Below are 27179 nucleotides of genomic sequence, written 5' to 3' on the forward strand. Positions count from 1 at the left end.
CAACTACCCCCTGTAAGAGCAACAGTAAGAAAATCTAGAGCCTTACCACCTAAAATTTCAGTAGATTCAACAATCAATTTGGGTTTGTTTTGCAGATCTTTGAAAGCCCAAAGACCACCTTGTATTAAGGCAGTTCATCGTTTCAGTCCATATGCAATTGGATGGGAGTCTAATATGCCAAATTCCAGTCTGAAACATTGTTTAACCATAAATCCTCCCTCCAGATAGTGACATGAGTGATTTGGCTGGATTTGAAGGTAGAAGGAACAAAGAAAAAAAGTGGAGCTATGGGAAAGGTTTTTCCGAGGTTTTCGACACCATCAACCCAGGTCAACAACCATAGCAGAAGACTTGGTAGAAGATAGCTTGCAGAAAAAAAAAAAAAAAAAGAGAGAAAAAAAAAAGAAACTTCTCTTTGCATCTTATGTGCAGGACCTCATGTACCCTTGTTTCTGTGTGACTTGGCAGTGCAACAACAGCTTTTGGGGAAGATATCAACAGAAAAATCACCACCAGCCATACAGACATCTGAAGAGGCAGCTTTTCACCTGTTCCTTTTAACCTGCTATTGAAATCACAAGCTATAGATATACCTTGGATAATGCAATTTTTCCTGTATATTTATTAGATTTGTGTTTTTTCTGTGTATTTAAGATATTTTCAGCACTGGGCAAATGTTTACTAAAATCCAGGTGATGATGCTATAATTATGAGACAAACAAATAGAACCATGGCAGACAGAATTGGTTATTTTTGTTATCTTATTTCTATTCAGCTTTTGAAATAAATTTTAAATAAGTACCTTTTTTTTTTTTTAGCAGAGGAAAAAAGGCAGAAGACAAATAATACTTCTTTAAAAACATTCTCTATATATCAGTTCCCATTATGTCATTTTTCCATTCACAGGCCTCATTCATTTAAGTTGATTTTGTAAAAAATGATTAAATAGCTTCAACAACAATAGAATTACAAGTGTTCTGAGAAAGGGAGAAGCTTTTGGAGGGATACAACATGTTTTGTTTTGTTTTGTTTTGTTTCTGAGGAGTGTCAGTTACAATCAAGTGGCTACAAAGATAGCATGAACATTCAAATCCTCCTGCAATTTCAAAATGTGTGGATTTAAAACAGATTTAGGAAAGTTTAGTATGTTGTTCAGGATAGATTCTAGTCCAAGAGAGCTCTGACTACGTAGTCGAGGCAATGATTTCCCCCAATATTTGCAGTGATGTTCGTATCTTATTCCCATTCATTATTCCCGTTTGTATCGTATTCCCATTCTGTATGTAACTTCCCTTGATTTTATCATTACTGCAATTAATTGTACTGTATCTAAAAGAGTATTGGAAGCAGAATTTAGCTTAGACAAATCAGACTTAATCTGCAAGAGATTCTCTGCAGCACAGTCTCTGATGAAATGTTTACAAGCCTCCTGTAGAGGAGAACTAAAAGCCGAGAGGGATCTGAGCAAGATGCCTGGGGAAAGAACAAGTTTACTTAACTACCTATGCCATGCCATAATTGTGGTTTTCTGTCTCCAGGGTCATCAGTAGTATTAAGAGTTGCAGTATTTGACTTCAATTCTGTTCACTGCACCTCCCAACCAAAAGAAAAATAGTGGATTAATCTGCTATAATCTGGTAGGTGTCCAAAATATAATTGCTATCAGAAGCCTACTACAAAATAAATAAATAAATAAATAAAATAAATAAAAAATTTATCCTTTATTTAAGTGAGCTTTAGCACTAAGATTTCTTTTCTCATAGTGCCTACTTTCAGCGTCCTAATACCTATGCACTATACCTGAGGCTCTGAGATGACATGACTGTCTGTGACTTCCAACTACATGATTTACTGTATCAAAACCTAATCCAGGAAGAGATACAGATTTAACTTGAATTCAGTCAGAGGATGTGGCCCCCACAATATAACGTTTAGAAGCAGAAGTCCTAGCCACCCCCACATTAAATGAGACACCTTTAGTTTCTAGAAGTATCAGGAAAAGAAAAAAAAAAAAAAAAAAAAAAAAGAAAAAGAAAGAACTTTTCCTGCCTCCACTTTCCCAAAGTGCACATGGAGTGAAAAGTATACAAGTATGTAAAAGGTTAATACATTATTACCTTGACAGGCAGAGGTGCCTTTTTTGGCTCAAATCTAGAGCTTGAGCTATGACAGTAAAATCCTTGTAAAATTTATATGTTCATTTCTAGATGGCTGTAAAGAACTCATGGTAAAGGAAGTCTGTTGTGACAGGGCTCTTGCTGTAGCAGGAAGCTAACAATGAGAACGGTCCAGGAACTCTGGTGTTTGCTGGATTCATGTTGTCTCTACAAATAGAGACAATATGGTCAGGCATAATATCCATCTATTATTAAAACTTCTAAAAGCATGAAAATATGAACACGTTCTCTTATAGAAAGAGCACACTGCTCTGAGCACCCTAGACAATACTTCAAGCCTGCAGCGCGCATACACTTCTACATCTCAAACGTAGTGTGGTCTTGCTCCCCAAAAGTTTAGGGAAGTAATTAATTAATTTGTATACAATACAAAATGTAAGTGCGCTGAGAATGAAGAGGATTTGGGCCTGGTGTCTTTCAGTTGAATTAATGATGTATTTATAAGTTGAATTTGTTTGTTGCTTAAGGTTGTTGACCAGCGAGAAAATGAGAATGCTGAATGATGCTATGAATGCTTTGGCAGGCTCCATGTGTATAAGATAGGTACCCACCTAGGCAGAGAATCTCATGCTTACTTGCAGGCACAAATTAGGAATCCAGCTAAGAACTCCATTTGGCATCCTAAAATCTGTGCCTGATTTTTTTGAGATGCTTAAGGTCATTTCTGGGGAAAAAAGAAGCATTTTAAGGAGGCTATCAGATATTAACAATATAGAACAATAAAACAAATGTAAATAAATTGTAAATATATACATATGTATATATACATTATGTATATATATACACCCTGGGTTAGAAAAAATGGAAAAGGAGAGAAGAGCTAGACTGGGAGAACAAAGAATGTGTACAAGTTTTGTAGATACATTCTAGGTTACTCTTCACCTTAGAGATGAATTAGAACATTTCTGAGTAGCAAAGGAAGACAATAAATAGCCTTAATGAGAAGGAGAACATGAAAGTCAATAAACACATGGTCTTGGAGACTCATTTACTAATTTAATCCAGCATTTTCCAATCCTCTGTCCTTCCAATAGGGGGGATCGCTGCTGACAAGCGGGCTCACCACATTAACACGTGGCTTCGGGACTGGTGCAACCAACAGAACTTCAGGTTTTTCGATCATGGGAAGGTCTATGTGACGCCAGGCCTGCTGTCACCAGACGGGATGCACCTCTCTCAGAGAGGGGTAAGGATTTTGGCTCAGGAGTTGGCAGGGCTGATAGATAGGGCTTTAAACTAGAGTTGAAGGGGGAAGGGGATAAAACCAGGCACGCCGGTGATGAGCTAAGGGATGGTGCACTAGAATCAGAGGGACTGTGTGCCAGTGAGGTCCTTTGGTCGGCTCCACAAGGTGCTGTGTGTAGGGAAGCGCATTTGAAGTGCTTCTACACAAATGCACACAGTATGAGGAATAAAATGCACGAGCTAGAAGTCTTGGCCCAGTCCCACAGCTACGACATCATTGGCTTAAGCGAAACCTGTTGGGATGAGTCCTGTGGCTGGTGTGCTGCAATAGATGGCTACAGGCTCTTCAGGAGGGACAGGCAGGGTAGGCGAGGTGGCGGGGTGGCGATGTATGTGAAGCATGGGCTGGACTTCAAGTTGGAACTTCAAGTTGGGGATGGCAAAGTTGAGAGCCTCTGGGTAAGGATTAAGGGATGAACAAATAAAGGGGATGTCATTGTGGGAGTCTATTACAGACCACCCGGCCAGGATGACAACGACGATGAATTATTCTTTGCAGAACTAAGAGATGCCTCAAGATCAACTCCCCTTGTCCTCATGGGAGATTTGAACTTGCCAGATGTCAGCTGGGATCACCACACGGCTGACACGAGCAAGTCCAGGAGGTTCATAAAGCACCTAGATGATAACTTCTTGGTGCAGGTGCTAAGGGAGCCAACTAGGAAAGGTGCCCTCCTTGATCTGTTGCTGGAAAACAGAGAGGGTCTTGTGGGAGACGTGGCAATTGGCAGCTGTCTCAGTCATAGTGACCATGAAGTGGTTGAGTTTAGAATTTATGGTGACAGAAGGAAAACTGCCACCAAAACTTCAGCCCTGGATATGGGGAAAGCAGACTTCAGGCTGCTCAGGGAACTAGTCAGCAAGGTCCCCTGGGAAGCTGCTTTTGAAGGCATAGGCGTCCATCAGTGCTGGTCAATCTTTAAGCCTCCTAAAAGCACAAGATCAGGTGATTCCAAAATATCTGAAGGCAGGCAGGCGGGGCAGAAGGCTAGCCTGGCTGACTAGGGATCTTCTACTGGAGCTTAGGCGGAAAAAGAAAGTGTACGGCTACTGGAAGGAGGGCGACAAGGAAGGAATACAGGGATGCTGTTCGTGTTTGTAGGGAGAAAATTTGCGGGGCCAAAGCCCAACTAGAGTTGAAGCTGGCCATGTCTGTGAGAGACAAGAAAAAAGGTTTTTTTTAGATATGTGAACAGAAAAAGGAGCACCAAAGAAAACATAGGTCTGCTACTTGACGGGGAAGGTCTCCTCACAGACAATGACATAGGCAAAGCAGAGACATTTAATGCCTTCTTCACCTCTGTCTTCAATGCTGATGATGGGCTTCGGGACCCTGGGTGCCCTGAGCTGGAGGACCATGACGGTGGGAATGACAAACTCCCTACCGACCCTGAACGTGTGTGGGATTTGCTGCTCCACCTGGATCCATACAAGTCCATGGATCCGGATGGGATCCATCCCAGGGTGCTTAAAGAACTGGCTGATGTCATCGCGGGACCTCTCTCGATTATTTTTCAAGGATCTTCAGAATCTGGAGAGGTCCCATTGGACTGGAAGCTGGCAAATGTTGTCCCAATTTTCAAGAAGGGTAAGAAAGAAGACCCTAGCAATTACAGGCCTGTCAGTCTCACGTCAGTGCCTGGTAAAATTATGGAGAAGATGATCCTTGAAGTTATTGAGGCGCACCTGCGGGACAATGCAGTCATTGGTCCTAGCCAACATGGGTTCATGAGGGGTAGGTCCTGCCTAACAAATTTGATTTCCTTTTATGATAAGATCACCCATCTAGTAGATCAAGGGAAACCAGCTGATGTGATTTTTTGGACTTCAACAAGTCTTTTGACGTGGTTTCCCATAGGATCCTACTGGACAAAATGTCCAGCATACGACTTAACAAAACCATCATACGATGGGTGAGCAATTGGCTGACAGGCAGGGCTCAAAGGGTTGTGGTAAATGGGGCCACATCTGGCTGGCGGATGGTCACTAGTGGGGTCCCTCAAGGCTCCATTTTAGGGCCAGTCCTCTTCAATGTCTTTATAAATGATTTGGATGTAGGACTAGAAGGTGTTTTGAGCAAATTTGCCAACGACACCAAACTTGGAGGAGTTGTGGACTCAGATGAGGGTGGAAAGGCCTTGCAAAGAGATCTGGACGGATTGGAGATCTAGGCGATCACCAACCACATGAAGTTTAACAAAAGCAAGTGCCGGGTCCTGCACCTGGGACGGGGCAACCCTGGCTATACGTACAGACTGGGCGATGAGATGCTGGAGAGCAGCCCCGCAGAGAGGGATCTGGGGGTTGTGGTTGACAGCAAGTTGAATATGAGCCAGCAGTGTGCCCTGGCAGCCAGGAGGGCCAACCGTATCCTGGGATGCATCAAGCACGACATCGCTAGTCGGTCAAGGGAGGTGATTGTTCTGCTCTACTCTGCGCTGGTGCGGCCTCACCTCAAGTACTGTGTGCAGTTCTGGGCACCACAGTACAACAAGGACATTAAACTGTTGGAGAGTGTCCAGAGGAGGTCGATGAAGATGGTGAAGGGCCTAGAGGGGAAGACGTATGAGGAGCGGCTGAGGTCACTGGGCCTGTTCAGCCTGGAGAAGAGGAGGCTGAGGGGGGACCTCATCGCGGTCTACAACTTCCTCGTGAAGGGGAGTGGAGAGGCAGGTGACCTATTCACTGTAAACACCAGTGATAGGACCCGCAGGAATGGTGTTAAGCTGAGGTGGGGGAAGTTTAGGCTGGACGTCAGGAAGAGGTTCTTCACCGAGAGGGTGGTCGCACACCGGAACAGGCTCCCCAGGGACGTAGTCACTGCACCAATCCTGTCTGAATTTAAAAAGCGATTGGACTGTGCACTTAGTCACATGGTCTAAACTTTGGACAGACCTGTGCGGTGCCAAGAGTTGGACTCGATGATCCTTATGGGGCCCTTGCAACTCGGGATATTCTATGATTCTATGATTTTGAATTCAATAAACGTTGAAAATAGAGGTGCTGAAGCCATAAAGAAGAATGCTGTGAAAGTCAATGTATGAAGCAACTCGAGATGTTCATTGATGCCAGCATAGGAGCAACATAGACCTCCACCCAAATAATGTGTTCTATTTTTACATCTTAAGGCTGGGTGAAATGAGGAGGTGGCTGAGAGCTGAACAGTAATGATCCCCACAATCTGTAAGCAGAGAGATCTATAATTCTGACAAACTCTGGGAAATCATGAAAAAGTGGTTTCTAGATTATAGCATCTTAGATATCACCGGAATTTGGGTCTAAACTGTGGGGAAAATTGAGAAGAAAAAAAAAAAAAAAGCAAAGAAAGAAGTGGAAAACTGAATGAATAAGATGTCAGAATTTGGTGCCTAAAGGCATTCAGTTTCTCAGTATCTCAAGAAATCAATAAGGTTCAGAGCAAATCCTATTGAAACTTAGATTTTATTTTTTTTAGATTATTATTTTGCCACTGAGCTCATGTCCCAGTAGGACTTTCTGCCTGAATCAGACTCTGATGTCGGACATTCTAATTGTGATTGCTGGGCTAGCAGGAAACAGTGAGCCTAATGGACTGGTACATTTTCAGAGAAGACTATGAGGGGAGTAGGGTGACCATATTGTGTCAACAGTCCATCCAGGTAACATCAAAATATCTCACAGGGTTTCTCCAGTATAGACCATTCTGTCTTAAACATATATTTCCTATTGACTGTTTTAAAGCCTCTGCTCCAAAAAACAACATCATAATTAAATTTTAAAGACATTCATATTTTTCTGTTCTTTTATCAGAGTTGCTCTTCACAAACTTTTAGAAGACCTAGACTTACACAGCAGCAGCATTAGAGGAGCTAGCATGAAAACTTATCCCACATTAACTATCCCAACTGATGAGCAGAAAATGCAGCACTTGTCAGAAGTTTGGCAAAAATCACCATCATCAATATACTAAAGAAATTTATTGTAATTTTTAGAAAAAACTTCACATTTTTCTAGAGGCAAGCTTAACAGCATGCACAGACTGAGATGCACATTTATAGCACTCCTTTTTCCTCTTTTATTACAGTGCATGCCCTCCTGCCTGTGAACAAAGATCTCTGCAAGGTAAGAGTCACAACAGGTGGTAAACACTCCAACATTTAAGGGCTTGTTTAGATGGTAAATGGAACCAATCCAATTAAATCAGTTGTAAATCACACCCTTAGCATTTCAGCAGTAGTTAGCATGAGACACAGATTTCAGAGCCATTTCAGTGTAACTTAATGACAATTCTTTTATCAACTTAAATTACATCAAAACCAGGGTCTACAAACAGACCTCAATCAAAATATTATGAATTAAAATGTAGTCGTTTCTTTTCATTTTAGTTACAACATAGACAAATCCTAAGACTTAATAAACACTGCAAACACACACAGAACACTCACTGGTTCAGTGGGAAGGCAGATTACAAATTACTCAGTGCTGCCAATTAGTGAACAAGCAGGAAAAAAAAAATAGAAGTAAAGAAGAGTGCTTCATAAAATGTATACCATTTCTTTTATCTGAGAAAAGTCATAGCTGGCGCCATATAGCATCTTACCGAGAGCACAAATGAACATCCATCCTATAATACTATATAATGGAAAATATATAAGAATATGCAGCATATAGGAAAAATTGCCACCACAGCAGTTTGTTAAATGTTTAGCAAAGATTCTCAGATGAGACCTGTGTCATTTTGAGATGCATATCAGCAAATGACAAATTAGTGAGATTTTATGCTAATATATTGACATGATTGCTCAGGAGTACTGCAAACATGTTTCTGCAGGACTCAAAAACAAATCAGGGCTACTATATACACAGCCTTCTTAAGCTTTCTACCACTGTCTCTGTGGTCATTTTAAATCAGTGCTAACGCACACGAATAAGCAAATCTTTAACCCTGCATATTTGGCAGAAAGTTTTCAAATAACTTTCTTGAAGTAACTTGAGGATTTAATAGAAAATCCTGACGTACTAAGCTCAGTAAAGGAAGAAAAACTGTGCCACATGTGACCAATAACAAACAGGCAGCACAACTTGAATTTCCAATATTGAACACCTCCACAAACCACAGAGTAATTTACAACATGTCATTATGCTGCAAAGACTTTGGAGGAAACTGCAGCCAACTGAGAGATGTTGCATAAAGAGACATACAGTGAGACCCAAATAAGCAATTGATTCAGCTTTGATACATACTGCTAATGAAGCATCTAGATTACTTTCACTTTCTTGTCAGTAAGCAGGACTGTTTTCCATGGAACATGAACAGCCTGAGCTCTGGCACAGAGGAGTTTTCTGCATCAGGGAATCCTCTGCAGCTGATACAGTCAATAAATAAATACAACTTTACAATATTAGCATCACCAGCTTCTTCTAGGAAACCAGTCCTGAAGGCACAAAATACTGCAGTCACAGTCAGGATGAGTCCAGGTAGATGCCCTATCTTATATCTCCCAGGGGTTAAACACGAATACCTGGGTGAGATTTTGCCACCCCATAATGAATTTGTATTGCTGGATTCTGGCTTAGCATCAAAAGATGTGAAAAGGGATGTGATTACTCTCGGCAAATATACCAAGGAGGAAAAATAAGAGGGAAGAAAAGAAGAATGTAAAGACAGTGTTGGCGCAGGAACTGGGAGGAGTCAGCCAGAACTATGATATTATGTTTAGATAATAGAAAAAAGGTCACATCTGATATGGTTCTGAGGCATGTTTTGCATGGGGAAAAAAATGGAAGGGGGGGTGGGAAGCCTTTCCTCATTTTTCATATAGAACTTCATCAGTTGACGCCAAGCATGACACAATGCAGTACTTGTGACAGGAAGGGACAGCCCAGGAAGGTCCCTTGACACCTGCCAAACCTTATATACATAAAGAGACAGATGTAGATACAGGTTTGTTATATATAGCAAGGTGAGCCTCAGGAGAGTAAAATCACAAAGGCAAATCTATTTTCTCAAGGAAAAATAAAAAACCAACAGAGATGCACTAACATAAGCAACTGCATTATAAGATTGGCTGTTGCTTTTTCAAAACATTGGCATGCTGTTGTCATGCAGCTATTATGAAGAAATCATACTGTGAAGCAAGAAGCCTTCCTGCAAACCAGGATGGGAAGTACAGAATCAGCTGCAGTTTTTTCACTGCAGGGGTTTCTCTAAAGAAAAAAAAATCTGATCATCAGTTTTGCACGCACTAAGAAAAATTCAGTTTGCAAACAATGAACATCCTTTGTGTTCAGCATTGGCAAAGCAATTGATTCTACTTTGAGATTGGACCTGTGCCACTGCAAAAGCAGTTCGTCTTTTCTGTTCTGAAAAGTGCTGTAATGAAGAGCTTCAACAGAGGGGATTTTTATCATTAGACTCGGGCTATGATTTCTTTCAATTTCTCTCACTTCACAAAACAAAATGTATGGAATCCATCATTCCAGCATATTGAGAAATAAAGTAACTCTGAGACACTGCAGAAGACGTTAGGACTTATTATATAGCAAACAAATAACTTCCAATATGTTGTTACCTTCCTACTTTCTCCGCCAAAATTCAGAAACACATTGTGAGGATATGGCTTCCCATTGAGTAAATACAAATATTGAGGCAAAAACGTGACTCTCTTGAACAAAGAAATCATCTCTTTTCAAATCAGAAGATTCAATGGATATTTCTTCCAATGGGTCTCAGTGTGCATGCTATACATTTGGTGGAATAACAGAGAAAACCCCACGTGATTATCAGACAAGGAACAGGGTCACATAAATGGAAAACACAGTTAGCGTGCAAGAGAGCTTTTCCTTTGAACTCTTATGTGTTCAAGTGCTCACACTCTCTCTCAAAGCAGTAACCTTTCTACGTCCAAACAAGCAGGATGAGATCACTTGGAAAATCTGGCCTTTAAATGGCACCTTTGTGATAAAGAAGGAGTAATTCCCTATAAAAATGGGGGACCCTACTACTGATTTCTGAGCCCAAAGGCTTCTTTTTCTTTTTTTTTTTTTTTTTTCCCAACTGTATCGGCGTGTCTAATAAAAGATTTCATTTCTCCCTGTAAACCTTGCATCTCTCATACCCTCAGACCATCTTGACTAGAACAACCCCACTGCATTAAAAAAGACTTGCAGCCTTAAAACTTGACAGACGTTTCTTTTTAACACCTTTTTATACAAAAGCAATAACAGCAGGTAGTAAACCAACACTGCTGCACAGCATGGAGTAGGAAGGAAGTGCTATAAACCCTATCACAATTATTTCAGTGAAAGACAAGGCCATCATTAGTGCGGTATTGATCAGTCTCCCCCTCCCATCTCCACTGTTTGGAAATTCGTTCACATTATTATTGCTGTTCCAGACATTATTATTATAACAGACCTGCATTATACAATAAGAGGCTTTGGTATAATTGACATCTGAAGCACCAGGGAGCTTGAATGTTTGCTACTGGTTAGAATGTGGTCTCCAGAGGGAGACTTTCCTTCTCACAAAAGGGGCTATCACACAGTCATTGCAGTGTGTAAATCAAATCCTCAGTGACTGCTGTTTTTTCATTACTTGTCTGTGACCTGGAACTAAATCTCTGCAACACTGTATTGCTGATTACCCACCTCTGAAACCCAAAACAATACACCACAATGATGAACAAATAGAGTAAAGCAAATGACCTACCTGGGTTAAAACAACAGAAACTTGATTATTTTTTTTTAGTCTTTTTAAATAGGAAATTGAAAATATAATCCCACTCTTTGGGCCATGGGTGCTGTGGAAATTCTCTGACTTCCATGCACAGCTGGGCACAGGCCAGACACAGGAAGCACAGGTAGATTTAAAGCATCTATCCCCCCCATCCCCAGCCAAATTAACCTTTTGCCAGAAATGGTCATTAAAAGAGCCACATGTTGCATGTTAAAGGCCACGTCAAAATAAAAGAGAGCAATTTATATAGGATTTCTTCTGTGAGAGCAACGAGTGCAGTGAGAAAGCCCAGGCATGCCTGGGACTTTGGTCCAGCAGAGGGCTGAACACAGGAACTGGATGTAGGCAGGTACAGACGCAGTCCTATTGAACGCCAGCCCCCACTTGAGGTTAATCACTGAACAAAGCTCCTGAGCAAAATCAGGTCACAGCCCCCAGACAACACATGAAAAAGACCAATTCCAATGTCTGTCCAGGGCCAGCTCCCGCTAGTGGTAATGATTTATAAGAGGGAATTGAGCCCACAGCACTGTCCTCTACATTTACCATGATATGGGGAAATTCTGATGAATACCTCCAAATCAACAAACATATTTCACCAAGTTCATACACTGTGTGAGCAAGCCTGAGGAGGAAATCCACCCACACAACCATTTGCATGGCTTCACAAGCCCAAAGGCCTCTAGATCACTCATTTAAATGGTGACTCCCAGCTCACAACAGGCTTCCTGGGTGACTGTCAGCTCCCCACCCTGCCAGTAGCAGCTGTGTGTGGCACAGCCAAAGAGCAATACATGGCTTCATTCCCTGCTGCTATCGTGGCTTCAAGGAAACACTGCAAGCCGGAACAGGTCTCAAGCACCTATTTTTAAGTTGGGAGCTGAAACAGCTCTGCCAACACAAGAACTGAGCAAGGGAGAAGGAAGAACTTCAGATGTCTTAGGGATCACCAGCCCTCTACACCAGTGAAGGGTACCTTTCCCCAAGCACACACAAGCGAGCATGAGGTCCTTCACCCTCACGCCAGCCTCCCCCCAGCAAGTCACACTCGTGAATTCACATGGCAGGAGAAATATTGCACTACTTTATTCATAGTCTGCTCCCCTCTCTGTAAAGATGACCTTCACCCTTCCCTCAACTAGGCAGAAATGAAGCAATTCTGCAGCACAAAACAGCGTCTCCTTCCCATGCTAAACTGATCCGGAGCTTGATAACATGCTCAGTCACCTAAAGCAAGAAACAAAGGCCACAGTATCTGCAGACTGGCAGTCACCAGCTGCAACTTGCCAGGATATAAGCAAGGGGAAAACCCAGGACTGTATGCAAAGAGCAAATCTCAGTCCAAACCTGGCATGTTGTAAACCAGGACCTATGAGGTTTTCACTACTTTTCTTTGATTTACTGGACTGGGGTCAGTGGAGAGGCAGAAGGAGGAACTTCTTGACCTGGTATTGAATGCATATCTTACAGTCAAATGAAAACCCTGGTGCTCTGTGAGCAGTGAATCAGAGAAAGGCAGGAGGTGACTGCTGCCATCCTGTTGGGGATGGATGTCTCTGATGGCAGAGAATAGCCAGAATAGCAGAGAATAGGCAGAGAAGCAAGAGGTGCTGGAGCAGAGGCCAAACACAGCAGACACAGGATAAGCTTGCTGCCTACATGCAGCCAGAGCACAAGGACCTAACAGCTGACAGTACTAATTTGGACAATGCTCTCAATAACATGCTTTAACTTTTGGTTAGCCCTGAAATGGTCAGGTAGTTGGGCAAGGTGATCTTTGAAGGTCCCAACTAATTATTCTGTTCTCTTTTACCCACAAGCCAGCAACAACCTAGCTTAGTCCTGTCCTGAAGAAAAACGGAAGGGATGACTAATGGAGTTCAATTAGGAAGAGATGAGAGACCAAAAGACCTGTCTGCCATAAGGAAGGTGCTGGGGCTTAGTTTTGCCACTCACTGCCTTGGCTCCCTCTGACAATGGTGGAAGATATGGGCACCCACCCAAACAAGAAGATGATCCAGCAGCCCCCACAAACCAAGCCAACAGTGCCAACATTTGTTTTCAATATTCAGGAAAGCCAAGCAAATAAGCCTTAGCACTTAGTACTAAAACAAAACAATGGAAGTCATGGCCCTGAAACCTCAGTGGTGCACTCCTGCAATTATTTCAGACAAGGCCCATCTTATTTGCCTGTATTTGTACTCGGCAGGGGGAGGTGAACTTATCTGCTGCCTGTGATGTCGGCTTAAGAGCTCTGTTTAGGACACCATCATAATTCTTGTCATTCTTTTTTGCTAATGGTTGCATACCTTTGATTAAAACCTGCATGGTGCATTAAAGGCTAAAACAGATGATGAATGCCACATAATACTTTGTGTTAGATCAGAGTTGATTAGAATTTTTGATGATCCAGCAGCTAGAAGAGGAAACTGCATAAGCAGTGAAAATACTCAGCTGTTACTGTTGTAGGAGGCAGTGGCTTTTGTTTGACATGAGATACAAAACAGTAACTAAATGGACAATGTACTCTCTTGGTCAATGAATGGCTTTATACCACAAAAGAGTTCTGTAAAGAAAAGCTGGTGAATTAATCAGTCCAAATATTTGTAAGACTTCTTGCTTGTTTTCAAGTGGGCAGCCCTCCCTCACCAACATCATGGTTTCAGAGCTGGATGCCAGCTAGTTTATTTTTCATCACTGTAAATGTAACAGAAGAGCATTTTAAACAAATAAGCAAACAACAAAGTAATGCAGTAAAAGTTAAAGATACTTGACCAAAGCGCATCTCACATCAACATCCAGACAGATATTTTCACTAATCTCTGCCATCACACCAGTTAAGCAAAAGAGCATTGTTCCTCTGAGTGAAAAGATTTGGTTCAACAGGACAGACAAGTTACAGAGAAGGAAGCTATCTGATTAAGCACAATACTGTCAGAAAGCTGGCAGTATGAGCAGACCAAACTTGCAGCACAGGGAGGTTTGCTTTCTAAGGTCATCCAAAATTTGGTAGGTGCACAGAACAAGCTCATTGAATGGGAACAGAAGGGAAGAGCTGGAGATGATGACTAAGGAGAGATGGAAGAGAGGAAGGAAAAAAAGCAAACCGTTTCTATGGTGCTGTCTCCAAACAAGGAGAGTGGATTTCATGTGCTTTATGGTGGCCTGATAACTGAAAGAACATCAGATTTTTTCTTATATGTAGCTTTTAAAGATCCCTTCTTCCATAAAACAATTTTCTTAAAATATTCCTTTTGCCTATCTATTACGCAAAACCTTGGTAACATCAATGGGATTATCTACAGGCAAAAATAAACAAACAAACAGATAAATAAAAGGCAGTTGATGCAGATATTTTACAAGACTGGGAACAAGTTAATAAATCACTATTTGTAAAACAGCTGCTAAATATGATCAATGACCTTGCTAGTGCAACTAGTTTTACTAAGCATCTCAACCTCTTAGCTCAGCAGTACATTGATATTACAATGGTTTCTTTTGCTGTTAATGCCCTGCATATACATTTCTATACTAGATCGTGGAACTCAATGGATAGCTAAGGTTACAGCAGTGCTTCTCTCCTATATGTATTTCACCCTTCATTAATCTTAGGTCCTTGCTTGGCTGATTCTCTCTGAGGCAAGAAACATTCCTTGTGCATCCCATGAAGACCAGGGTGGCAAGAGGATGCCATCAGAAGGGGTACTTATCTTAAGTAATCATTCATCATGTTGCAGAACATCCTGTCATGTCTACGCCAGTGTTATCCAGGAGATCTCTAGTCATAGCGTGTCGTCGCTGTTATCCAGACTTGCTCTTCCTAAAGTAGGCTGCTGTAATCTGAGAAAAAACACAGCTGCATTTCTAGCTCCAAAGCCAAACTAGTGCTATCTCCAAACATGTATCCTTTTCCAGTTTCTGCTGCCCACAGTTCCATTGCAGCAGATTACGTGTTTAAGATTCATAAATGGAAGGGAATTCTTCTTAGAAGAAAAAAAAAAGTAATGCACAGAACTGCAAAATACATCACTGACATCAATGACAGCTTCAAACAAAACTAGTACGACAAGCCAAAGAAGTAACTAAATAATCTCATCTGTTATGGAGATAATTGGTTTTGATTCCCAAAAACTGTATCAAATTTTGTATGTATTTTCACTGTGTTGTGATTAAATGTTCTTTCCCCTTAATGTTTGAAAGGGAACATACTCCAAAGGCACACTAGCTAGATTACATGGACCCATATAAGTTTCGCAATCTTGAGATCATCCTACTTTGATCTCAGAAGTTGATTGTTGGAGCCCCCACAGAGCAGAAAAATAGCACAGGAGGGTCTTTTCACTGATATACACATAAGGAAAAACTTATGAGATTTCTGTGAAATTGCTTTGGTTTAGAATTTTTCTCAAGTGCTTCATTTTAACTATAAATAGAAAATAGAATCTCATGACAAAGATGTAGTTGACATAGTGTGCAATTTATCATCTGTGAGCACATTTCAGAGTACTTGTCTCAAAGCTGACATGCTGTGTGGACTGTGGAATATGACTATTTTAATATATTCCATGACAAATGCAAGCCAAAGTAGCTGGGATGCAAACAATCCACAAAGAAAATTCTCCATTGGCTCTCCTGATTTGGACTTCTTTGTGATAGTAGATAACCTTGCAAAGTCAAAACTGTTCCAGCATAAACGGAAAAAGCATTGCTTCTGGGGCTTACTTCCTACCGTGCTTTTGTCATGACTTGTAAAGACCTACTCCTGGTAGCAAACTGTTAAATACATTAGACTTCTTCCCCACCTATAAAAATACCACAGACATGCAAATGATCATTAGCATATATGTAGACAGCTACTGAAGTGAACAAACTAGCATAAATAAAAATGAAAAGACTGGATTCCAAGGCTGTCAACTCCCTTTTGCAGTATCTTTCTCCTGGGAACCATTTCTAGCAAGAACGAAAGAGAATGCTTTACAGTAGGTCACTAATGCTAGAATATTCATATTCTTATACATCTCAGACAGCAGGCCCATGGATGTAAATCCATGTTTACTCTACTAGTACCAGCATAACTTAAAGCAGAAGCTGACCTCATCTGCTAAAATCCATTATAACACGTGAAGAGTTGTCAGTGATTTAAGGCTACAGCACTTGGGAGGTAAGGTGCCCAACATCAGCGAGCAGGTTGCTTTCATAAGTAGGGGCTGCTATAGGAAAGGGCTCTCATTTTAGCCCCCTGGCACTTTGGCCTTACTGACTGTATTGTACCAAATGTTCTTGGATTTTCACAGAGAATTTTTTCTTGTATGTGCTCCACAAAACTGCCCACATGCTACAAAGACAAACTTGTTTCTTTACTACAGATTAATGGTCAGGCAGTTTAAAGGTTCTCCGTTCACTCTGAGCCACTTTCCAGCTCTCTTTGCACAAGAATAAATCCAGAGTGATGGGTCTGGCTTCAGCAGAAATCTGGATTTACACAGGAATAACTGGTAGCAGACATTGGCCCATTGTTTTTGTCTTGCTAATTTCATGATAAACTAAAGCAATGGCAGACAACAGTTCATACAAAAGGCCCTGACCAATATTTGCACAATTTTCTTCTTCCTCTAGTGTCTGCTTCTTTTACGCAAACAGCACATAGTCCTGCAACTGGGAACAGCAATAGCCTTATACTCCAGTGGACTAGCCGCCAGAGGGCAATGAAACACACGGACTATGTCAGCATCTTACTAATGGAGCTTTTTGGCCCCGAGTCTGGGAGAGGAAAAACTGCTGTCATTAGTTAGCCATAAACACACTTAGCATCTGCCATGAGGCAGCCTGGATCCGTTTTAAGATCAGATCCAGCCTGTGCTCCTGCTCAAACTTACATGAAGAGGGTGAGACTGCAATTTCTCTCCTTACATTGGTCAAACCTTGAGAAGTTAGCAGCTTCCATAGCTGTAACAGACAACAATTTATTGGTGACCTCAGAGCCTGAACCACTAGAGAAACCCTACCCGAGGCTGTCAACAAGCAGCTGATCCCATCGTCATCCCCAGCCCTGCATCTCCATGCAGCTCAGTCAAGGAGTTCGGACAGCACCCTGCCACCCAGAAATGGCTCATTTAGATGCATTTCATGCCACCTGGCAGGAAATTATAACATTCTTTAGGCACATGACAAAATGTCATTCTGTAGTTTTCATTCCTCTTGGGTGGTTTTTCACTCTTCTGCATCAATTATTTGCAAAGGAGAGTTTTGAAGTCCAGTCAGAGGCTAAGAATTGTATGCACTTTCAGTGCTAGGAGATTTTGTATGTAATACACCTCTGGTTTCAAGTCACCCTCCAACATCTTATAATTTTGATAACCACAGATCAAACATTAATCTTGCATTTGTGGGTGACTAAGACACGCAAAATAGGAGCTAAATTTCTAATGACACTATTTAATCATCTCTTTTGGGCACCAGAAACTTCTACCTGGGATTTTAAGTAGCAGATATGAGATTTGCATGCCTAGGTAAATTATGATTGGCCTAATCCAGAAGCTAGCTGCTTCCATTTGTATGATGAGAGCACTCTGAATCAGCTGCCTATTTTGAGAGTCCATATGCTCAGAAGATTTGGGGATAGAACATGCACACACATGACCAGATGTAAGAACATGTGTTCTACACACATATATGACCTATGAGTAGGTGGCTTATAGCTTTCCAGCTTTGCTGTTCTTAGCTCTGGATTACACTAGAACAAGCTCAGAACCACTACTGCAGCATCCAAGTACTGACAAAATCTTCCCTGTTTTCCTTGCCGCTAATCTGGGGTCTGATCTGAGAAGGTGTTGAAGTCCATGGGAGCCAAGGTGATTTCACAACATCACAGAATCAGCATCTTAATCACATTTAAAATATTTCATTAATACAAAGCCAAGGAATGAAGGCAAACATTGACCGTAAGTAATCAGAGCTTTAAAAACCAAGTATGCTGTCTGCCAAACAGTACCAACCAGGATGACTTCTGTCTTACAGACATGAGTCAAAAGCTTAGATTAACTTTCAGCACTACTATATTGGTATTAATGATTGACATCTCAAGGACTGGTACAATGGTAGAGTTTGCGTGCTTACCAATGAAGGAGCAGAACTCCAGCAGGTACAAAAATAAAGAGTTCATAAAGCTCTGAGCGTTTTGGTCTAATAGAGAGGCTAGGATAACATTTCTGTAAAAAGTAAGGAAGTAGTCAGGGTGCCTAAAGGAGGCACCCTGAACAGATTTAAGGAGGGGAAGGAGAGAAGAACTGGGACTGGGATTTGGAACAAGTTTCTGTAAATGTTGCTTTAACTATTAATTGAGGAGTAAACAGTATATTAAATTCTTATGGAATATATGCATGAAAAGCAGTAGCACAAGTCAGATTTGCCCCATGTGGATGTTGTTTATGAAGCAGCCTCCTTGGAAATGTTCCTCAGACTTTTGACAGATGAACTTTCTGTAGGTTGTACGTTTGAACACGGAATGCCTATTGTTTCCATCTGCCTTTGGCTTGTACAGTTCCTTGGGGGCTTAATACAGAGACAGACATTTAGTGGAAAGAAGGGTTTATTGAGTGGCAAAAGCACATTCTAGGAGAATGCACTAAGAGGAGGGGAAAAAAAAAAGAAAAAAAAAAAAAACACCAACCACTAGTTTCTACAGAAATGAAACCATTGCAGAAGAAAAATGCTTTTAAAAAAACACATACATTTTTCATGGAGTGGGCCTAAAGCACTTATTTATATTTCATCTCTGTATGACACGGTTTCGCTCATCTAATTCCATTTAGAACATTACAATTTTTGTTTCAAATGTCTCTGTGCTGAAACGTATTCTCTAAAGTGCCCTGAAGCTGCTGGTATTGTGAATGTTATCTAAATGACTCATTCGAATTTTTAAGGACAACTCAGCTTAGAAATACTTTATTCTGTTTTTCAATTATTATTTTTTTAAGTTTTTAGTTTGGGGTGCAAAGAAGAAAGATGTAGAACAACAGATAGCATTTGAATGAAATCACACAATTGCTGCTGTTTTCTACTTTATGGGATGAAGCCAAACGTGCAAATGGCATGGTTTTTCCTGATATGCACAGAGTGAATCTTGATTGCTTACGGCATTCCTGCAAAGGCCATTTCATGAAAAATACAAATCTCTGTCTCTCTTTGATCGGGAGTCGAAAGACAATGCTGCTTATATGATGTCTGTTTCTATTTTGCTGCTACACATTCTATAAATAGCAGAACTTCAGCTTAGCATTTCATGTATACATTGTCGTTGCACACCTGCATATACCTGTATTGTAAAATCCTAGCTCCAGCAAAACCGCAGTTTTCTTAAAATGCAAATTATACCATAATATCATATTCACAAACATTCACAAATACTTGTCTGCCTATACAGCAGGATAGGTTCTGTGTCATGAGGACAGGCTTTGTTGTTTTGCTGAAGTAGACAAGCTTAAGAGGTAACTTACATGCTTTTGTAAAACAGGATTTAAACTCGGGAACTACTCCCTGACTTCACTGACGTTGAAAAGTCACTGTAGAAATGATACTCCTATAGTACTGACACACAGCAAGACAGGAATTCATTTGCTACCTGGTTACTTTAGCTGCAAGAAGAATACTCTAAATGAGTTATCTTTTCTTTCACACTGGTTGCTTCTGTACAGAGCCAAAAAGTTAATTGAAGGGGATGTCCTTCCAGACAGCACATAATCCTAGTTGAGATAAATCCACACAACTGCATGTTTTTACATATGGAAACATAGAATCTGATGGCTATTTATTGGTTGGTCCCTACAATTAAACTGAAGAAAGCTGGACTTCTGCTCAGTAGAGACCAAGCTTTTCTCAGACTGCCAAGATAAGCCCTTTGAAGGAGTCAGGCCGTTTTTCAGAACAGAAGAGCACCCTTTCCTAAATAACCTCCCCAGCCTTAACCAATGAGACAGCATATACGTATATATATATATCATTCCCTAAAAATTATGGCCAAAAAGGATACCAGATGCACCTACTGTGTATTCACAGATCATTAAATTTAACTGAAATATCCTAGCTGATGCCCAAAGACTTTAGTGAGGGCAAAGCACTCCTGTGCTTAGGAAACTATCTGCAACAGACACAGAATTGGCAAGACCAGAGGAAGCCCTGCAATGGCAAGGAATTAATCATGTGAGATGTACACAAATGATCCTAGCAGATGAACCACACCTCATGCTATATGAGGTGAAAGATCCACACAGCCTGCCAATCTGACCCAGGGAAAATTCCCTCCCAGGCCTACTAAGGCAATATATAATCACTCGCTATACCACCTACGAAGAGATCTCCTGCTGCAGCCAATCTCTGATTCTGCAGAGGAAAGTAGCTAATAAAAACAAAAAGAAGAACATCCAAAATTCTTTGTTCCTTGTGCAAGGGAAGGAGATGAAAAGAAATCTACCCTGATCTTCTTCAGACAACTCACCGAAACACTGAGCCATGACATTCAGGTCTGTTAATTGTCTTCATGGGGAGTCGCTGGCTATAAGCTTTTCAGTGCAATGCTCTGCCATAAAGGAAAGGAACGAGCAAGGATAGCTGTACAGGGCCAGAGCCATTCAGCCCAGGCTCTTCTAAAGGTTTGAAGTGATCACAGCTCTCTCTGCGTCTTTCCTAGAGGGTCAATTCTGATGTTGAATAGATCCTGCAGCCAGAAAACAGCTTCTCCTTTCAAGACTGAATTAGATGAACTTCAGCTTCTGACAGCCAGGTGGATAAGCCTCTGCTACCAGGTATCTTATTCAGATGGCCTCTCAGCCTGCTCCTCAATTAACTGAATACTCTGAATTCCTTAAGCTCCTGATGCTTGTTTTATAAAATGCTGTAACTTATTTTATAGTTCAGCTTGGTCAGAACAGGACACACCATCCAAGGGGAAACTTACAAATAGTGCTAAGTCTTTCTATTTTCATGGATCATGTCAGCACTTTTTTTTTTTTCTACAGCACAGCAGCAAAAATTCAAGTTACAGGAATTATCTGTGATGCCACCTAAGTCCTTCTGCAAGCCATTGCTTTCCAAAATATAATTTAAACCATTCTGTGTTCCAATATATACCAGCTAGGGTATGGCTGTATTAAAACACGCTTGTTTGTTGCAATGGAAAGATTAAACTAGCTGATCGCTCTTTATCTGGTCTTATTGTTTATCTCCTCACTATTTTTTGCATTGGACTTGACCAGCAGATAATACACATCACTGACTAGACCACCGATTAAGATTTGCCTGTTCCCCCCTCCCACTGTGTTGAGAATAAATTTACAATAAAAATGCCTGAAAGAGCCTGAATGAATTACAGGGAGAGGATGCATGCCGATAGTGACTGTCACAACTGGAAGCAGAGAAAGATTATTGAACGAGTATTTTAGGCAGTGGGTAAGCTATAAAACTGGAGAATTTTTCTTTGCTCGTACAGAGAGAAAAAAAAAAAGTAGAGGAGAGATTTTGCTCAGGGGATGTCAACTGCACTGCTGATTGAGGTGGAAAACCTGTGAAGGAGCCCCTTGTTAGAACTGTTGGCAGTGTATCATCCAGTGCTGTACATGCTTTCTCTGAACCAGGCAGGGATTTTTCATTTCATACATCATTCAGAACTTGCTGTAACCCTTCCAAAAGTCACATTATATTGTCATACATTCCCACTAACACAAAGACCTTCATTTCATGAAGAAAGTAGCTGTTCTGGAAGATGGGGACAGGGAGCAGATGCTGTCAGTTGCCTTTTCACATTGAGGCACGCCACCAACATGCATACTCGGGGAAGCAGTGTTTCTACTGGAGATGAATTGCATCTCCCCACCTCTCAGCACCTGTCTTCCACATGGGGTTTAGCACCTGGGTGTTCTGCATCTTTCTAACACCTTTCTCCACTGCCAACCTATCATTCCATGCCTATTCCACTACTTACTACATTCCCAGCCAAGTTAAACACAGGAGTTGCTTCCAACAAGTAAAAAAAAAAAAAAACTAAAACCTAAGAAAAGCTCAGCAACATATCTTAAACCATTGGCTCTAACCCTCCCTATTCCCTAAAGAGAGGAAGGCTAGTCCATATCATGTTTCCTTCATAGGAAGGGGATCACTTTTCCCTCAGCAGAAACACTACAAAGCAAGCTATATCAGGAGTAAATGCTGTATTGACAAAGACCTTACTTTTTAGATGAGTTATCAAAGGTTTGATCAGTGGAATCAGGGTATCAAACAATAATGTTCAGTCCAGAATTTATACATCTACTCCAGTATACGAGCCAAATACCAATTTAGGTATTCTGCCACGAAAGAAAAAAAAAATCTTGCTGCTGATTCTGTTGGATAAATCAGTTTTTACTACTGTGCACTAGTGACATATGATGTTATACAGTTGTCACACTGTCCTACAGTCACCATGCATGTTTCACCCGCCTTTGCATTGCTTTTATACCAGCTCTTTAAATTCTTTTTGCATCCTGCAGGATGAGATGAAGGTGCTACATAATAGGAGATTAATTATGTTGTTATTTAGACACAATCTTGCTGATTCTTCCTCTGACATTTCTATATCCAGTATCACTTGAAAATCAGTACAACAAAGTATTAGAGCTCTGCATCAGCCCATACAAAATGGTAATTAAACTGAATTGAACTCATCCCCAATGTAAGTAGTTAAATACACAAACCATTCACTGTACACATTCACAAAAGATAAGAGTAAGGCTCACTTGGGTTAGAAGAAATGTGAAAAGGGCATTTTAAAGCATGGCATTTTTTTGATGGTGGTGGGTTTGTTTTTTTTTGTTTGTTCGTTTTTGTTTTGTTTTGTTTCATTTTGCATGTGTTTGTTTTGTTGTTATTATTTGTTTGGTTGGTTTTGGATTATTTGGTTGCTTGTTTGTTGCTAATTTAAGACGAAACATCTCTCAAGACATGTTATACAAGCCCAGCATGACAGTGCTGAATCCACTGCAGGTATAAGCTAGTAACTTTGCTTCCTGAAATCTAACCATTATGATGACAGCATTAACTTACCAATCTCATCTTTCTTCCTGCAAAAATGTCCTATTCACCCTTTCTTTCTCTTTCAGAACAGCTTCCTGTCCAAACTTTGAAAAGCCTCTGTCTATGGAAGCAGTTTTGGAGCCCAGGATAGCCAGTAACCAGGCAATGTTAAGGAATGTTGGCACTACTACCTGCCTATTCTTCACCTATTTAGTGACTGAAATAGTACTTTAGTGGTCAGGAATGCCAGCACATCCATACTTCAAATTGCCTTTCTACAGTAGGAAAATGGAATAAATACAAGTCAGACTAGGATATCTGAATTTCCACACCTTATATGTTTTTGTCCCATTGCATCTGCCTGATAATCATCTTTCAAGGCCAAAGGGAAAAAAAAAAAAAGCAAAAAAAAGCTAAACTTAATTTGATCACTGTTTTCTATTAATCTTTGCGGTTTTCACATCTGATCTCATCAAGGTACAAAAGTATTGGCCTGCTCCAAACAGAAGCAGAAACGACCAAGGAAGCTGCATGAACATTTGATATGCTTTTTAGAATACAAACAAGGAAAGACTGATGGAGAATAGGTCAATTAGGCAATGTAATCTGTGTATTTTGTTAAATATATCCCTCCCACCCCCCAAAACTTAGATATTTAACTAAGTATCCATTAATAATGCGGCAAAACAATGAGGCAAAATTAGACAACATATATCACCAGATCAAATTTGAAAGCAAAACAAAATAAAACAAAACACTATAAACATAATGATGAGAAAACTTGTCTAATTATACACACTGCCAGTATTCATTTTTGACTCACAGGTAAATATTAAAGAATTTAAATAGTAATACCAAACATCTTTTTTTATAGCTGATTTATTAAATTGATGCAGTCCTTGCAATCCTAATCTCCAAATTGGCTACATAGCCCATGAAATATTGTGTTTGAAGAATAACTTTAATAACAAATTGTAAACAGGCTGACAGAGATATGTCAATGAAACCTAAAGAGCAAAAGAGACAAGTAAAACAAAGGAAAGTTGTATCACTTTGAGCCTTGACAGACTGTCTACTAGAAACTCTTGGATCTTTACCTTAGCCCTGGGAAAATGTATTGACTAATCTCACAAAAACTTTTTCTCCCTCTAATGATCTGTCAAGCTCAGGGTGATAGTTACTGTCTGGGCCAACCAGGTCATAGCCAGCACCAGTGAGTGAATGGTATTAAACACCAATGACAGTGGCATAAGGTGATATAATGCTAAGACAGTCAGAGCCTTTTCCAAAACTCACATAATTTGAATGGTCAAACACTTTCTGCTCTACTGCTTTACTAAGGCTTTGAAGACAAATATGCCTGAAAAAGTATACCAGGATTTGGACCTCTCTAAAATCATTTATGCCTCCATTTACTCTTTAAGGATAAAAATCTTCTCACTATTGAGGTTATTAATCACAATTTCAAAAAAAAGGAAAGGGGGGCGGGGGGGGGGGCAGACCTTTCTAAATGTTCATGTATTATAAAGAGCAACAATGTTTTTCATACACTTTTACACTGGGACCCGGTTTTAGAAAGAGTTGACTGTAACAGTAAAATATCCACAAGCAGCTGAGAAACACTAACTGCACTCAAGAAACAGACAACATCTGTCTGATACACTGCTCACCTTCCAGTTGCTGGGGTAATTTAACTTGTGCTTCAGGTACTTTTCTGTTGGAAATACTTGCCATTACCAACAGCTAAGAGGAGTAGCTATGATTCCAGAAGAAGTGATGGCATTCAGTTCATCCAAATCTCTTACAGGGTACAGTCCATGCTCTGGATGTTCACAGATCAGAAAGATCTTAGGAAAAAAAAAAATCTTACATGCAGAAACAGAATTTCAGGAGACAAATGCTAAACCACTAAAGAAAAAAATTCCATCTACAACCATGAACAGATTTTTTTAATCTCTTTTCAAACATACTTATTCTATATACTGTTTGACAATGTACTAAAAAAAGAAATGTCTTAAAGCCACAGACCCGGTCAGAAACTTCAAGAGCTGAGAGTTGATAGTATGCTGTACTTACTGTTTTGATGAGTTTACACTCCATGAAGAGGAAGGAAACATCCCTCTGCACAGCATATGGCATCACTACAGGAGACAGCAACAAGAAACGACCTTCAAGGGACCATCTGCCAGTTCTGCTCCAATCACACCTCCTCCTTGCCCACAACATGACCCTTATACCAAGGAGACCAGCAAAGGATGCACATGGGAAACATCCTAAACAGTTAAAGCTCATGCTAGGTTTGCATCATTCACCCCACCTTTGTTATAGTTTTTTCCATCAAATGCCAAGAGCATTTAACCTTTAACACTGTTGTCCAGGAACATCTGAACATGCCACTGAAACCTTGGACCAGAGGTTGTTGTCCCTTCCTCACTGCTTCCACATCTTCAAATATTGTTTCAGAGAATAACAAAGGAAGGAAACTGCAAAAACAAAATGTGATCTTTATGGCAGATGGTACCACAGGATAAATGGCTGTCAATCTACTGTAAATAATTCATCATTGTCAAGTATGGTGCCCCAGTCATCTCAGCAGAAGTATATGATAGTAAGCAAAATGTAACATTTGTCACAGAAATACCACAGACATTATGGGGTTTTCTTTTTAACCCAAGTTAAGCACAGGAACACAATTTAGAAACATAGAATCATTAAGGTTGGAAAAGACCTCCAAGATCATCTGGTCCAACCACCAGCACCACCACTATCACCCACTAAACCATGTCCCTAAGCACCACATCCAACCTTTCCTTGAACACCCCCAGGGTCAGGGTCTCCAGTACCTTCCTGGATAACCCGTCCCAATGACTGACTGCTCTTTCTGAGAAAAAAATTCTCTTATTTTCCAGCCCGAACCTCCCCTGGCACAACTTGAGGCCATTCCCTCTAGTCCTATCACTAGTTACCTGTGAGAAGAGGCTGACCCCCAGCTCCCCACACCTTCCTTTCAGGTAGTTGGAGAGAGCAATAAGGTCTCCCCTGAGCTCCTCTTCTCCATTCTAAACAACCCCAGTTCCCTCAGCCGCTCCTCACAGGACTTGTGTTTCAGGCCCTTCACCAGCTTCGTAGCCCTTCTCGGATGTGTTCCAGGGCCTCGATGTCCTTCATGTAGTGAGGGGCCCACAACTGAACACAGCACTCAAGGTGCGGCCTCACCACAGTTCAGTACAGGGGGACGATTACCTCCCTGGCCCTGCTGGCCACACTATTTCTGATAACAAGCCAGGATGCTGTTGTTGGCCTTCTTGGCCACCTGGGCACATTGCCGGCTCATGTTCAGGTGAGCATCAACCAACACCCCCAGATCCTATTCCTCTGCACAGCTTTCCAACCACTCTGCCCCACACTTGTAGCATTGCATGGGGTTGCATGATTTTGTGATTCTACGTGGCTTGGGAAATTTAACTCTACTCTGAAAAAAATATTGTTCCAAACTGCATGTCTAAATTCAAACTGTAGATCCAGATAAGCATCTGAGCTGGCCATCTTAGGCTCCCTGTATCCTCCACAGAGATCTACTCCATGCAATGATTCATCTCCTCCTACAGCAGCTTGATTTACAATCTAGCAAGACTTTTACAGATACTTTAAGAACAACTTCCCTTGCATACACATCCCTGTACAAGCAGGTTGGCCCTTGTAACCAGAGAAGTGAGCTGAGAGGCATTGACTTTCCATTCCCTTTGAGATGATGAACAGAGAATGAGAGAAATAGGCAAGAGTCTTGTTCTGTTTCTTCTCTAAGTCCCCAGTGTGGCAGTCAGTGCATATCACTGTTTTCTGCGCATTTAGGCCACTAACAATTTATTTAAAAAGTCCTAGAGAAAAAAATAATTAGGGAGGCAACTGGGGATCACAAGACATCACTCAGTCCCACAACTCCTAGCACAAAGCCTGTGATAGTAATGCTCATGCCTCAACCCTCTACTCCTCCATCA

The 27179-nt window shown here is 40.9% G+C and overlaps 1 long non-coding RNA gene across 1 annotated transcript in view; it reads right to left on the reverse strand.

The window, feature by feature from the left end:
- The window catches only part of LOC310894208, a 105515-nt gene extending 79272 nt beyond the window's left edge, over nucleotides 1–26243 (reverse strand). Inside the window, exons 1-3 of the long non-coding RNA XR_014579674.1 lie at nucleotides 25541–26243; nucleotides 25258–25322; nucleotides 24852–25028 (exon numbers count right to left, since the gene is read on the reverse strand). This is a non-coding gene — a long non-coding RNA (uncharacterized lncRNA). The remainder of the gene's footprint in view (nucleotides 1–24851; nucleotides 25029–25257; nucleotides 25323–25540) is intronic.
- Nucleotides 26244–27179: the final 936 nt, after the last annotated feature.

This window comes from Anser anser, assembly GCF_964211835.1.
Source record: "Anser anser genome assembly, chromosome: 2".
In the NCBI taxonomy this organism is placed as follows: Eukaryota; Metazoa; Chordata; class Aves; order Anseriformes; family Anatidae; genus Anser; species Anser anser.